This window comes from Leptodactylus fuscus, chromosome 2, assembly GCF_031893055.1.
Source record: "Leptodactylus fuscus isolate aLepFus1 chromosome 2, aLepFus1.hap2, whole genome shotgun sequence".
NCBI lineage: Eukaryota > Metazoa > Chordata > Amphibia > Anura > Leptodactylidae > Leptodactylus > Leptodactylus fuscus.
Genome location: NC_134266.1, coordinates 173,859,354 through 173,873,516, shown reverse-complemented (window position 1 = coordinate 173,873,516; position 14,163 = coordinate 173,859,354). Strand labels below are relative to the sequence as shown.

Below are 14,163 nucleotides of genomic sequence, written 5' to 3'. Positions count from 1 at the left end.
GTGTCTGTATGTAACACAGAATGGAGTTGCTGCTGCCTGTACTTCATAGTCCAATGTGGGCGGGTGGAGCTACACACAAATTTGGGGGCGGGGCTAAAAGGCAGGTTGCATGTGAAACCCCACCCACCAAATGATGCAAGAAACCAGGAAGAAAGAAGATTTTACAGCAGTAAAGACTGATGAGTATGCGAGGTGGGAATACCCCTTTAACTCCTATTAATAGCAGGCACAGTTGTAAAGAGACTTTAGATATCCCTCCTCAGCTGATGATAGGGAATGAGGTAGTACTGTGGTTGGCTCAGCATCACAGAGCTCCGACATGCTGCAGAGCCAGTGAAAGCTTCACATGTTGGTATTGAAGCCTTAAGTAACAATAGCTGCAGTGAGGATTATGGTGGCTGCAAGTGGGAAAACATATATTAAGAGCTGTACTTCAACAGTCCTATAAGAATAAATAGCATTATGCCTTTGATCTCTTGATAAGTGGGGGTCCCAGCAGGTAGGGAATTTATTTATTTTCTTGGGCAAAACTCTCTAAGGCAATTTAAAGAAATAAGAAAAAAATACAAACTTGTTTGCTGTACACTGATGATCATGTTTTGAACTTGTGACTTTCAGGCTCCATATCTCTCCATCTACTACAGCTTTTAACATGAGACTACCATCATTTTATAGACATGAGACTACCATCGTTTTATAGACATCATCTTGGCTCTCATACATAAATATGACTTGCAACTATTTAGCATATAATTAGTTATGCAGATTCTTGTCAAGTAACTGAATTGTTACTGCTTTGCTCCTAAGAATCTAAATTTTAACTTTAATTATTTTGTTAGTATTTTTTTAAATCCACCTTTGGCTTTCAACACTGCCTGAATCCTTCTGGGCATGCTCTCAATCAGGTTCAAGCATATCTCAACTGAAATGTGACCCAGGTCTCTACTACACACGACCAATGTCGGTGCATAGTGGTTAACTCACGTGAGTACGAATACAGATTTTTCTCCACCTCTACCCACCAGTGTTTGATTGGGTTGAGGTCTGGGGACTGTGGGAGCCAATCCAGCACCTCTACTTCATTGTCAATGGACCATTTCTTCACTAATCTTGATGCATGCTTCAGGTCATTGTCCTACTGGAACACTATGTTGTCTTTTTCAAGACTATAGTACTCAAGTGTACAAAGTAACTCCTCTTGTAAGATACTCACAAATGGTTCAGCATTGACCACCAGCACAGTGATCCTGGTCAAGTATAGAACACCTTTGACTGTGAAACAACCCTATATCATCAGGCTTCCTGCACCATACTTTAAGTTCCTTTAATTTCTAGATCTGCTAGCCCCTTTTTCCCTTGTTTCTTCCAGCCCTATTTGCACCCATAAGAGCCTAGTCTATTCATTGTCATCTTATGACTCCAAACCACCCGTTTCCAATCTTCTACTGTCCTCTTTTCATACTTTTTTGCAATTTCAGGTCAACACTTCTCATGAAGATATTGAAGTGGAGACTTCTTTAACTTTTTTCAAGCCACCAGTCCAGACTTGTGTAATGTACATCGCACAGTGCTCTCATGGATGACTGTGATCTCACTATTACAAAGTATAAGAGCCACTTCCATTGCCATGTTTGTCGCACTAGAATTGATAGACATTGTAATGAGCCAACTGCTTGACTCCGATATTTTGCCTGGACATCCACCTCTTGGCTTTTGAATGGATGGACGGAGTTTTGTATTCTTTCAATTGTCATGGCACTCACATGATTTAGTTTGGCAGTTATCTATGGCAGTTAGATGTGATCCTACAGAGCTTCAGCCATAGAAAATAATTATTCAGTGTTTCTTTTCACCGTCAGCAAGCTTACATTTTAAAAATACCGATGAACTAAAACAAAAATTATATTAGAAAGTGCCAGAAATTCATTATATTATGAGTAAAATGATTAAAACTGCAAAAAATACATTGTGTCATTGTTCACCAAATTAATGAAGCAAATATGTGAAACAGAGGTGTACATTTACTAAACACCATAAAATCCCTACAAAAAGCCTTTAGAAAATGTCACTGGTAAACATTATAGTAATATATTGAGAGTGAAATGATCTTGTTTCATGTCTGGGTAGTTTAGATCACTTTCCTGATATAATAGCTCAACGTTTGATCTGTTCATCAACATCATGAAATTTGCATGGTCTTCATTTGCATAACCCAGTGTGAATTTTAAATTAATTCCCTCCATGAAAATATAGCTTTTGCTTGCATAGAAGCAATCTGAAATGTTCTTAGATGCCTAAGACATAGACTGTGAGACTTCAATGTAGAAAAAAGTAACATAAAAAGCTTTTAAAAACATCTTAAAAATTGTGTCTTCAAAAAAATACAGTAGCAAAACTAACAAAAAACCATATTCAACTTGCAATTCCTTATGTTATTCTACATGATGACCTACCCTAATTTTGGATACACTATGGCTACTAGGCAATATCCTATCCTTCCTATCCTACTTCATATACTATATTAAACTATCTATTAAACTATTATACTATATTAAACTAACTATTAAAGTTATCTCTCTATGTAACCACACAGATAACACTGAGTCCATTGTGTACAAGCATTTGCATATAATCTGATCTGCTCCAGGCTGACACATTCAGATGGGGAAAACCACCATTAATCCAAATTGGCAGATTCACAATTTTAAACATTTTAAACACGGGAAAAAGAAAATCTAATTTGTTGCAAAATTCTCAAAAAACAAGAGCTATGAAGGTAGCAGGAAGTCAATAGAGTTCTCCTCAAGAGGAGGATTGAGAAAGCTAGGTGTCAAGCAGCTCTTAGAGCAGGCGGATCATTGACGCCAACAATACACTCATTATATGGCGTCCCAACAAGCTGCTGAGATACCACACCAATCCCAGGTACGGTCCAAGGAAAAAGTTCAGCGACAGGCCAGCTTGAGAGCTTCTGAAATGCTGGAACAGGCAGATCATCAACAACACACAGACGAAGTCACAGGCAGAGGCTATTATATAATATACACTATGTGATCAAAAATATCCAGACACCTGGCTGAAGATTACTTACAAGTTCTTGGCGCCCTCCATCGGTAATGGAGGAGACTTGCACCCCTTGTTGTTTTGCGTGGCACTATCACAGCACAGGCCTACATTGATGTTTTAAACACTTTCTTGCTTCCCACTGTTGAAGAGCAATTCGTGGATGGCAATTGCATCTTTCAACACGATCGAGCACCTGTTCATACTGCACGGCCTGTGGTGGAGTGGTTACACGACAATAACATCTCTGTAATGGACTGGCCTGCACAGAGTCCTGACTTGAATCCTATAGAACACCTTTGGGATGTTTTGGAACGCCAACTTCGTGCCAGGCTTCACCGACCTACATCGATACCTCTCCTCAGTGCTGCACTCCGTGAAGAATGGGCTGCCATTCCCCAAGAAACCTTCCAGCACCTGATTGAACGTATACCTGCGAGAGTGGAAGCTGTCATCAAGGCTAAGGGTGGGCCAACAACATATTGAATTCCAGCATTACCGATGGAGGGCGCCACAAACTTGTAAGTCATTTTCAGACCGGTGTCCGGATACTTTTGATCATATAGTGTATATATAATGACAATGCTAGAAAAAAGTATTATGGAGAGATGAATCGAAGTTTGAGGTGTTTGGATGACACAGAAGAACATTTGTGAGACACAGAAAAACTGAAAAGATGCTGGAAGAGTGCCTGACGCCATCTGTCAAGCAAGGTGCAGGTAATGTGATGGTCAGGGGTTGCTTTGGTGCTGGTAAAGTGGGAGATTTGTACAAGGTAAAAGGGATTTTGAATAAGGAAGGCTATCACTCCATGCCATACCCTGTGGACAGCACTTGATTCTACAACAGGACAATGACCCAAAGCCACCTCCAAATTATGCAAGATCTATTTAGGAAAGAAGCAGGCAGCTGGTATACTATCTGTAATGGAGTGGCCAGTGCAGTCACCAGGTCTCAACCCCATTGAGCGGTTGTGGGAGCAGCTTGACGGAAAGCAAAAAGTGCCCATTAAGCCAACCCAACTTGTGGGAGGGGCTTCTGGAAGCATGGGGTGAAATTCCTCCGCAAATTAACAGCTAGAATGCCAAAGGTCTGCAAAATGACAAAAGCAAAATTTCAAGGAGAAAAATATTATTTAAAAGAAAATCACTATTTCTAACCTTGTCAATGTCTTGACTATATTTTCTATTCATTTTGCAGCTCATTTGATAAATAAAAGTGTGAGTTTTCATGGAAAACACAAAATTGTCTGGGTGAACCCAAACTTTTGAACGGTAGTGTATGTGAAGCTGGCCTAACCATTTCTTCAGATGAAGTTCCTATCCTCAATTCCCAGTTACCACGTCCGGTCTGCTTCGTTATTAGTATTGTGTAACAGCGCATATTGCTTCATGGAATACACCGAACTGTCTTCATATGTGTAACAGCTGTACATAGACAGGATTCTGCAGTGGACAGATTACATAGTTAGGGTGCATTCACAGCGCGTATCACATTGAAAGCAATAGGGAAAAAAGCAGCCCATTCATTTCAATGGGGAGCGCACGTATGCTGGCTCCCATAGAAATTAATGGCATCTGCTTTGTACGCGCTCATTCTGAACGTGTTTTACGTTCAGAATCAGCTGAGCGTAGACTCAGTGTGAATGCACCCTTAGTATTGAATATTACTCTCATTTATTCAGGTATATTTATTATTACTTATAGATTTTTTTTTATTTTTCTAGAACTTGAGTGGTTCACTACCCTTTTAGTGAATCTGTAAAATGATTTACTAGAAATAGATCGCCGATTTGAGCCTCCTGGTATTTCTTATCATGAAGAGAATTTTATTATTATTTTATTTGTGCTCTTTAACCCTCTTCACATGAAATGTACCAGCCTGCATTTTCTATAAAGTTTTATTACATTACAGAAGCTCTTGAAGTGAAGGAAACGTTAATTCTATGTTATGATTTGCTAATGCTGCTTTGGGAGAACTGCTTTATTTCCAGTAAAATCCTCCACTTGTGGGATCACCGGGGCACCAGAGCATCACTCTGGTCTTTGTGCTCGGGAAATGATTAAGTGTCTGCTCAGGTCCCTTAAGGCTCACTAAGCCTCTGTAAAGCTGATAATAATCATGGCTGCTGTAGATTAGCAGCATTCTCTGTGGTGGCCTTGGGGAAACAGTATTTACACTTGTACCTTCTAAAAGGAAAGGGGGCAAAAGGGTAAAACGTGGTCATCTCTGCTCAACTGTCATACCGGTATTATACTACTTCTGCATCTATATCATATGATGCGATATTATATTAAATTATAGCCCAGTGTAGTTTTTATTTTGCTTTTTTGCCTGTTTCAGGGCTCCTTCACACACTGCTTTCTGGTGTTTTAAAAAGCTAGCAATTTTATATAAATTATGATGTTCTGTTTTATTCTGAGTTTCTTTAATATGTACTTCTCAAGGGTTGCAGAATTTGTTGGAATTGTATACTGTAAATTAAGTTTAGCACTACGCAAAGCTGGATGAAAGAGATATTCTAATCTTAAGTATCTACGGCTTATTCACAGGATATGCCATAAGTATGTAACAAATGCCTTTCAGTTCTGGGGTGCACATCTAACATGTACATCAAATTCTGTGAATAAAGCTATTATTGGAATATCCCTTTAAGGTTGGTGGGGCTCCAATTCCACCCCTTATCCCACCTCTTAGCTCATTACATTTAGGAGAGGTGGTCACATGTGCAGGTGGTCCCCTAAACTGCAGTCTTTGGAAGATATAGAAATATGCCTTAGACACTTCAATAGTGAGAGCCTTTCCATGTGTATAGAACCTCTAAACATCCATAAAAGTGGATGGTGGCAACAGTACGTGCTCATTTTGGGCTTAGAAGTCCAGTGGGTGGTCCTACTCAGTGACTTTGTATGCGTGCTCATAACAGGAAGGCTGTAGTCCATTGAGTCGCTCTCTCCAATGGACTCCTCAGGCCAGAATGAGCAGAGCATTCAATTAAAAGGTTTATACAACTCAGTCCATGGTTGTGTGGACTGCGCATGCGCGGGCATGCGCAGTCGGCTCTGCCCAGGCCCGATGCCTAAGCAGAGTGAATTCAGAGCTGGAAGAGGACGCGGGAACGCTGCGCAGGGAGAAGACTTCTAAAGGTAAGAGAAGAACCAGCGTTGATTGGCAATGTATAGCATTCTGCCAATCAACGCTGGTTCTGCATTGAATCCTAACTTCGAGCAGCTAGTAGTGTTCGATCGAGTATGAGTATTTCGAATACCGTAGTATTCAATCGAATACCTACTCGATCACATACTACTCACTCATCTCTAATAGTCATGTGAGCACACACTCTAGGTACACAGCTCATTACCAGGTAGATGTCTGATTACTAGGCCATGAGTATAACAAGCAAAGGTCTACGAAACCTTGAGGAATTGATACACAGAGTATAATGGAAAACTATACAACTTTTCATTATAAAAACAATAACATTTGTCTCACAATATTTGCCTTAAACAGGACAACCCCTTTAAAGCGTAACTAATCTTACGGGGAAAGCCGATAGTGCACTGAATTCAACACACTGTCAGCTTTCTGGTGGTATATAAAATGGTGTGTGTCCAAGGACATGAAAGGTCTACTTTAAGAAATGCTGTTTCCTCTCTGTGAAATCCTGCATTGTTCATTCTCTCCCTTTTTGGAGAGCTATACCCGCTATACCTGTATGAAATGTCGCAACCTGCTTTAGGTGTCACATGAAAGAAGAGATTCTCTTCTTTTATATGATACTTACAGTTCTACACGGAAAATATCACCAGAAATCATACAGGCATGATATCTCTAGATATCACTGGTTGAAAACAAAGTTGGGGTTAGGAAAGTTATATCATATATATTATGTAGTTGCATACAAATAGCCCAATCTTGACTAAGTCTTCAACTAGATAGCTCTGGATATCTTTTGTTTAAAATCTCCTCTTTCATATAACACCAAAACATTTCTCTGTTTTCTAATGCCTGATATACCGCCATTTGAAGTGAACCCATCATTTTCTCTTTACTTCACACGGCCCTATATTCCATACACAAGGAGAAAATAAGAAACAGGTACTCAATAGAAAAAGCAAGGGAAAGTGTGAAAAATGCAAAAATTGCATAGAAAAGAACTAACATTTGTTAATAAAGTATATGACAAAATGTATTATTGACGCAAATACTTAGAACATCAAAAGTTGTCCAAACGTTTAGTTACTAACAAATGTTGTGTCATCTAGAGCAGGGATAGAATCTGTGACGTGGACGTGGTAGTGGAGTTATTTATTTATTTTTTATCCATTTATATATTTAATTTGTACAGTTGTGCCCCCCATAAGGTCATTTTACACTTTTTTCTTTTCTGTTAATTTCCCCTGTAACTGGGGCTGATACATTAGCCCCAGCTATAAGATGAGTACAGTACAGAGCCGATATGGGTTCTCTAAGACTCCGCAACTTATGAGACCCCACCCTCTGTCAGTCATGTGACCATGAAGCCAGAAGTGTAGCCTAATAATAAACCATCTCTGCCTTCTCCATGAGAAGTTCAGCTGTAGTTCCCACGCTCTGACAGTGGACTTTACATTGGCCTGAGGAAAACGCTAGACCAGCGTCGAAACGCGTAGCCTTCTTTTACCTCTGTCTTTGGAACCAATAAAGTGATTTTATTAACCTACATCTACTCAGTGGCGCTCTCATACCCGATTTTTAGCATTTTTAATTTTTCCCTTGTGTTTACTCACCACCTTCCAGGTTGGTGTCCGGAGTAGCTGCAACTGAGGGCTCCATCCTACAAGTGCCAGGGTGCCAGTTTTTTTTTATTATTTATCTATATGACTGACATTTGTCAGATTAGATAAGGTCCATTTGTATAAGGTTTTAAAAGATTATAAAATTACTTTTTAGCAAAAGAAATATTAGAGAAAGGCACAATAGGAAAGGTCATTACCGTACTTGATGCTGGTTCAGGTTAGGGTGCAAACCCCCCACCTGATTGCTTCCCTTTAAGCAATTTAGTATTCCAGCAGGGTATGAGTATGGCATATGTCACATTAACTTCTGGCATCAAATCTGCAGTTTCTATAAATTTCTCTCACTACCCTCTCCCCCTCGTATGTATTGTAGGGGTTGTGTACTCTTGGGCAGGCTCTCTCTTGTTTGGTACCAGTCTGTTCCTCAGCCCATGTTTTTTTGTTATCATTTCTTCATCCGGTATAATGTACAGTATTTACACAGCTTCGTGTTTTTTATATTACAGTGCCCTGTTTTTTTAGGAACATAAAATTATAAAAATAATTCTCCCATCCTCCTTGCAGGCTTCCTACACTTTACAGCTTATATTCAAACATTTTGTAAACCAGAGAGGATTCCCCGAAAATATTCAGAAGAAAAGAGCTTTTATTGTATGCTATAATACTTGATCCCTTTCTTAGTATAACAAAAGGCGAATAAACAAATATAATACAAGACTATAACACTATATATAACACTATAACTATAGAATTATGTAGCTGCTTTTTGCTTTTTAACTGGAATTCTTATTATTAATTTCAATAGAAAAGGATGAACAACAAGGAGACAGCATATCAAACAATAAAGTAGCGCGGCAAGTACCACCGCAAAACAGGTGTGGATATAAATCAGTATGTGAATAATCACAGAGAACAAAAAAACGTTATGTAGCTGCTAAAGTGCTTCTCCTTTTTCATTCATTTTACATCCTTGTGCCAATAAGGCCAAAAAAATCATTTTCCGCTTTGTTGCATTTTGAGCATCAGTTTTGTCATTAGAGCTTCCAATCATTATAAATAGCTTCATCTTTATTACATCTCCTCTCATTGCTGAGAAATGTAACAGTATGTACTACTGCTTTGAGAGACAAGCTTTCCATATTTGCCAGACAGAACAGAGTAGGAAATTAGTGCGTCCATCATTCTGTGTGGCTTGTTAACAACTACCTTCAGTTCACGGGCAGAATCCCCATGCCCAGATTCATTATAATCCTATATGGTCATTTACATGCGTTGTAATTAATATGTTGCTTTAACTATGCATAAGTGTTTTACTCCAGGGTTTTTCTACATGGGTTAAGCTTACAGGTGAAAAGGGTGCAGACACAGTAGACCAGTGGATGAGGGAGTCTGGTTCTCATCTTAATGAAGTGATAGAGGTAAGGGGAATTAAACTAAGAAGAGAGGCAATCCTCTTTAGCAAATTGCTCCAGTTCTCTCATATTTGAGGGGTGTCTTCTCTCAACAGCAATTTTAGGATCTCTGCACAGGTGTTCAATGGGATTTAGATCTGGACTTGTTGCTGGCCACTTCAGAACTCTCCAGCACTTTGTTCCCATCTATTTCTGGGTTCTTTTTTAAGTATTTTTAGGGTCATTGTCCTGCAAGAAGACTCATGACCTAGGACTCAAACCCAACTCTCTGACACTGTGTCCTACATTGCGACCCAAAGTCCTTTGGTAATCTTCATATTTCATTATACCTTGTACATAGTCAAGGCACCCAATGCCAGAGACAGCAAAACAACCCCCAAAAATCTTTGAACCTCCACCATATATGACTGTTGGCCCTGTGTTCTTTTCTTTGTAGGCCTCATTCCACTTTCGGTAAACAGTAGAATGATGTGCTTTACCAAAAAGTTCTATCTTGGTCTCATCTGTCCACAAGACATTTTCCCAGAAGGATTTTGGGTAACTCATGTAGATTTTGTCAATCTACAATCTAGCTGTTTTACGTCTCTGTCTCAATAGTGGGATCCTCTCGAGTCTCCTGCCATAACATTTCATTCATTTAAACGTTGGCGTTTATTTACGCTGATACTGAGGCACCCTGAGCCTGCAGGACAGCTTGAATTTCTTTAGAAATAGATCAAAGCTGCTTATTCACCATCCAGACCATCCTGCATTGCAACCTTTCATGAATTGTTCTCTCCTGTCCACGTCCAGAGAGATTAGCTACAGTGCCAAAGGTTGTAAACTTTTTGAATATGTTGTGCATTGTGGACAAAGGAACATCAAGATCTCTGGAGATGGACGTGCAACCTTGAAATTGATGATATTTTTACACAATTTTGTTTCTCAAGTTCTCAGACAGTGCTTTTCTCCTCTTTCTGTTTTCCATGCTTAGTGTGGCACACACAGACACACAAAGACTGAGTTAACATTTTTTGCTTTTTATCTGGTGTCAGGTGTGATTTTCATATTGCCCACACCTGTTACTTGCCACAGGTGAATTTGAACAAGTATCACATGCTTGAAACAAAGTTATTTACCCACAATTTTGAAACGGTGCCAACAATTTCCTCCGGCCTATTTTTGTAGTATTGTGTAAAATTATGATCAATTTGCTTGTATAATTGTAAAAATGTTCTGGGAGAAATACTTAATTTTTTGGAAAAAGTTCAGGGGCATCAACACTTACTGCCATGACTATAAGTCCCTGAGCTCCCTACATGAAAGCAGTACTGCCACACTATTTAACTCTAAAGGACCACCATGACAAGTCGTCAGGGACCCCTGTTCTCATGATTGTGGGATCCAGGTGATCTGACACTTATCAGGAAATTGTCTTTATGGGTACTCCTTTCAGACTTTAATTTAGCTCAGCTTGTATCAGGTATACATACCGATATACTGTAGGTTACAGATATCAACACTTTTATGCTACCAATACTGCTTGCTGTACAAATAACACTATTGATCAATGGATTTTACATTCCTATTTCAAGTTACAATAACTGTGGTAATGAAGATGTCTGAACACTACAACTTGGAAGTCAATTACCTTTCCTGTATAGACAAAGTATATAATATTTTCTTTAATAATGTTTCTGATCGTTTTTATTAATTGTGTAGTGGATATGTTTTTACTGTCATTACACCACCCAACCAATATTTCATTGTGTTCGTCAATGTGATTAAGTGAGAAACCGCTATCTATTAGACATCCTTCAAGCTATTTATATAATTCTGTCAAAAGGCTTTGGAAGACGAATATCTTTCTGATGCATCAATGCATGTCCATGTAATCATTGCCAGGCTTTATCCGTTCATTGACAGGATGGATATTCAATGTCTTATAGTAAAAGACAGTACATTACTCACCCGTTCTCCACATACTTTTATATGTTTAGCATTGTACCGCATTGTTTCCAACTTGTATGCCTTTTGTAATCCTGTTATTTTTTACCCGCTAAATCTCAATTGACAGACATTACAAATTTAGAAAACATTAAAGGCCTTTTTAAATCTTCTTTCCCCCGTATCTACTGTTACCTGTCGCCAGGTAAATGCTATTTAAAATTGAAAGTGTATCTCTGCCCTGCTAAAAGAAGATTAGCTCAGTAGAGCTTGTCAATGTTGTTATTGCATTAGGCGATATCACACAGAACAGATGTATTGATGCATTTGCTGAATTAATGTGACTGCTACTTGGAAAGGCCTCCTCCTCCTCCTCTTCTCTCCACTCACGTTTTAGATGTCAGATGTAATTTGCGCAGTTACCTGACTAAATTGCTTGCCACATATTAAAATACCTCACTTGCTTCAACTCAAGATGTCCACACGAGTGGGATGAGAAGTGACCTCATTAGATACGTTCATTCAACCGCTTGAGTACATATTAATGGACCTGGACCAGACCTGTATTGGTTCATCAATGAATGGATTTCTATATAAAATTGTTCGGTCTGACATGAGTTCAATAAAAGCAAAATATCATTTTAATTTCTGATAATTTTCAAAATAGTTCATAGATCTATAGTATTAGCACAGATAGCAAACAGTCAATACCGAAAACCTCTTTTGCTGAGAATAATTAATATACCATTATAACTTTGCTGTTACAGAGCTACTATAGAGAAATCTTATTGGTAAATTTACTATTCTCAACTTTCATAATCACAAACATAGAGTAGATCTCTATTAGTCATAGACCAGTTACCATCCATCCACCTACCGGAAGTATTTGTTCTAATAATGACTTTTTTAGTAAGATTTTTATCCCTAGTTTTGAATGCCATTATTTCAGTATTATTTCATAACACAAGAGCCACATATCAGGCATTACTTATTTCTTACAGCTGATATTGGCAGAGCATTCTAACATATAAGTTAAAAATGACCACACATATTAAGGGCAACACGATGGCTCAGGGGTTAGCACTGTTGCCTTGATGTGCTGGAGTCCTGAGTTTGCATCCAGTTAAGGACAACATCTACAAGGAGTTTGCATGTTCTCTGTGAGTTTCTTCCCACAGTCCAAAGACATACTGATAGGAATATATTGGTGGTATACAAGTAAGGAAAATAAATAATATATTTAGAATCCAAGTGACACACGCTAGGCATAGACCGCTAACACACGTTTGTATTCATTTACTGACATGGACGCTGGATGATCACCGGGCAGGATATCGCCCAATATGGTTCATCTTGTTAAAGACAAGTTTTATAGATTCAATCACTATACATTCAACAAGTATTGAGGTATTCCAGACACTTATATAGTGAACAATCAGATCTTGCTACTCGGTCAGAAAGTCTTCCATTATCTGGCCATTCATGATATCTTTGGGTTACCACTTAGTTACTCATATGATATGATCTGAACTACCATTACAAACTGAAATTAAGTGGACAATCTGCCCAACGCCTATCATCATCCTCCAACTTCATAAGAAAAGACAGCAGTGAAAATTTGGCATTGTTATGGTGGCAATGTATCAAACTGTTGGAATGGTTTCTGTTGTAGCTTTGTCTCGGATGGCCGCAGCTGTATACAATCCATTTTGTATATACTGTAGGGCTTTAACCTGTGTCACATCATCCCAGGTGGTACATGTCCTGTCTATTTTAATTGGCAGTGCCATTCATATTCACTAGAAGTACATTAATAAAATATATTTGAACGGAGCCCTACTTAGCTTATGAATATTTGCAAACTCTGTTATATACTATATGTATACAGTAATAGATATTTAACCAATTGCTCACTACATAAGCCTAAATGAAATAAACTCTAATTCACTGTTAGTTATAGATGTATCTAGGAGCACAACAGAAATTCTCGAGTGAACAAACCTCATTATCATGGGTGAATATACCTTCTAAACTTCTTCTGAATTTAATTTATCATATTTACCTTATGTTGTAAGACTATATCCTCAAACTGTAAATCAACTGGCAGGATGTTACCAGTCTTAGAATTAACAGATCTACATTATTCATGAGATCCTTGTGAGATAAATGCAACCCTGTATCTTGCCAAGCAGCTGTCAAGAATAGTTAATTGTTAATAATATGATGGCAAACTCCACCATCTGAGACCTGACATCCTTAGCACCATCGGGCACACATGACATAAGCCAGGCTCCATTATGAAGAACACTCCTGTTGCATAACAACTAGTCTGCACCCTTTAGAAGACATTAAGAAAAAGCTCAATGTCTGTGACACAAAAGGTTTTTCTTGTGAGAAATTCTACGAGATTATGTTTGCATGGGAACAGGTTTGATGTCAGACACATACATAAAACTTTTGTTTTGACAGGTATTAGCAGAATATAATATATATATATATATATATATATATATATATATGTATATATATATATATATATATATATATATATATATATATATATATAACTCTACTTACGCTTTTTCTGAAGAAAGAATTAAGACCTAAGAAATAAAACTGTTAAAATGGAATAACAATAAATGGATTGGTTCTGAAACGTATTGCCTACATAAGGGTTAATCAGGTCCAAGTACTTATTAATAATGCAATGTGAACAATGTCATAAGCGGAAATAACAAGGTGTAAACCGGCCTAAGCTTTCTATGGATTAAGCGTTAATAAGTCTTAAATTGAATTATGTTAATAAATGATAATTTATGCGACTAGTTAACCTCCCATAAGCCATGAATAACAAGGAGCGTCAACAGTATATATTAATGTGATCCTGCTTATGCTGTCATAATGAGGGCAGCACAGGCGTAGTATTAGAAAAGGTTGTATATTAGATAATAATATTAGTAGAGAGATACATGCAAAGGAGATAT

The 14,163-nt window shown here is 38.2% G+C and overlaps 1 protein-coding gene across 4 annotated transcripts in view; it reads right to left on the bottom strand.

The window, feature by feature from the left end:
• Positions 1-14,163, bottom strand: part of SH3RF3 (SH3 domain containing ring finger 3) — a 334,675-nt gene that overhangs the window by 77,102 nt on the left and 243,410 nt on the right. The gene's annotated exons all lie outside the window — the stretch shown is intronic.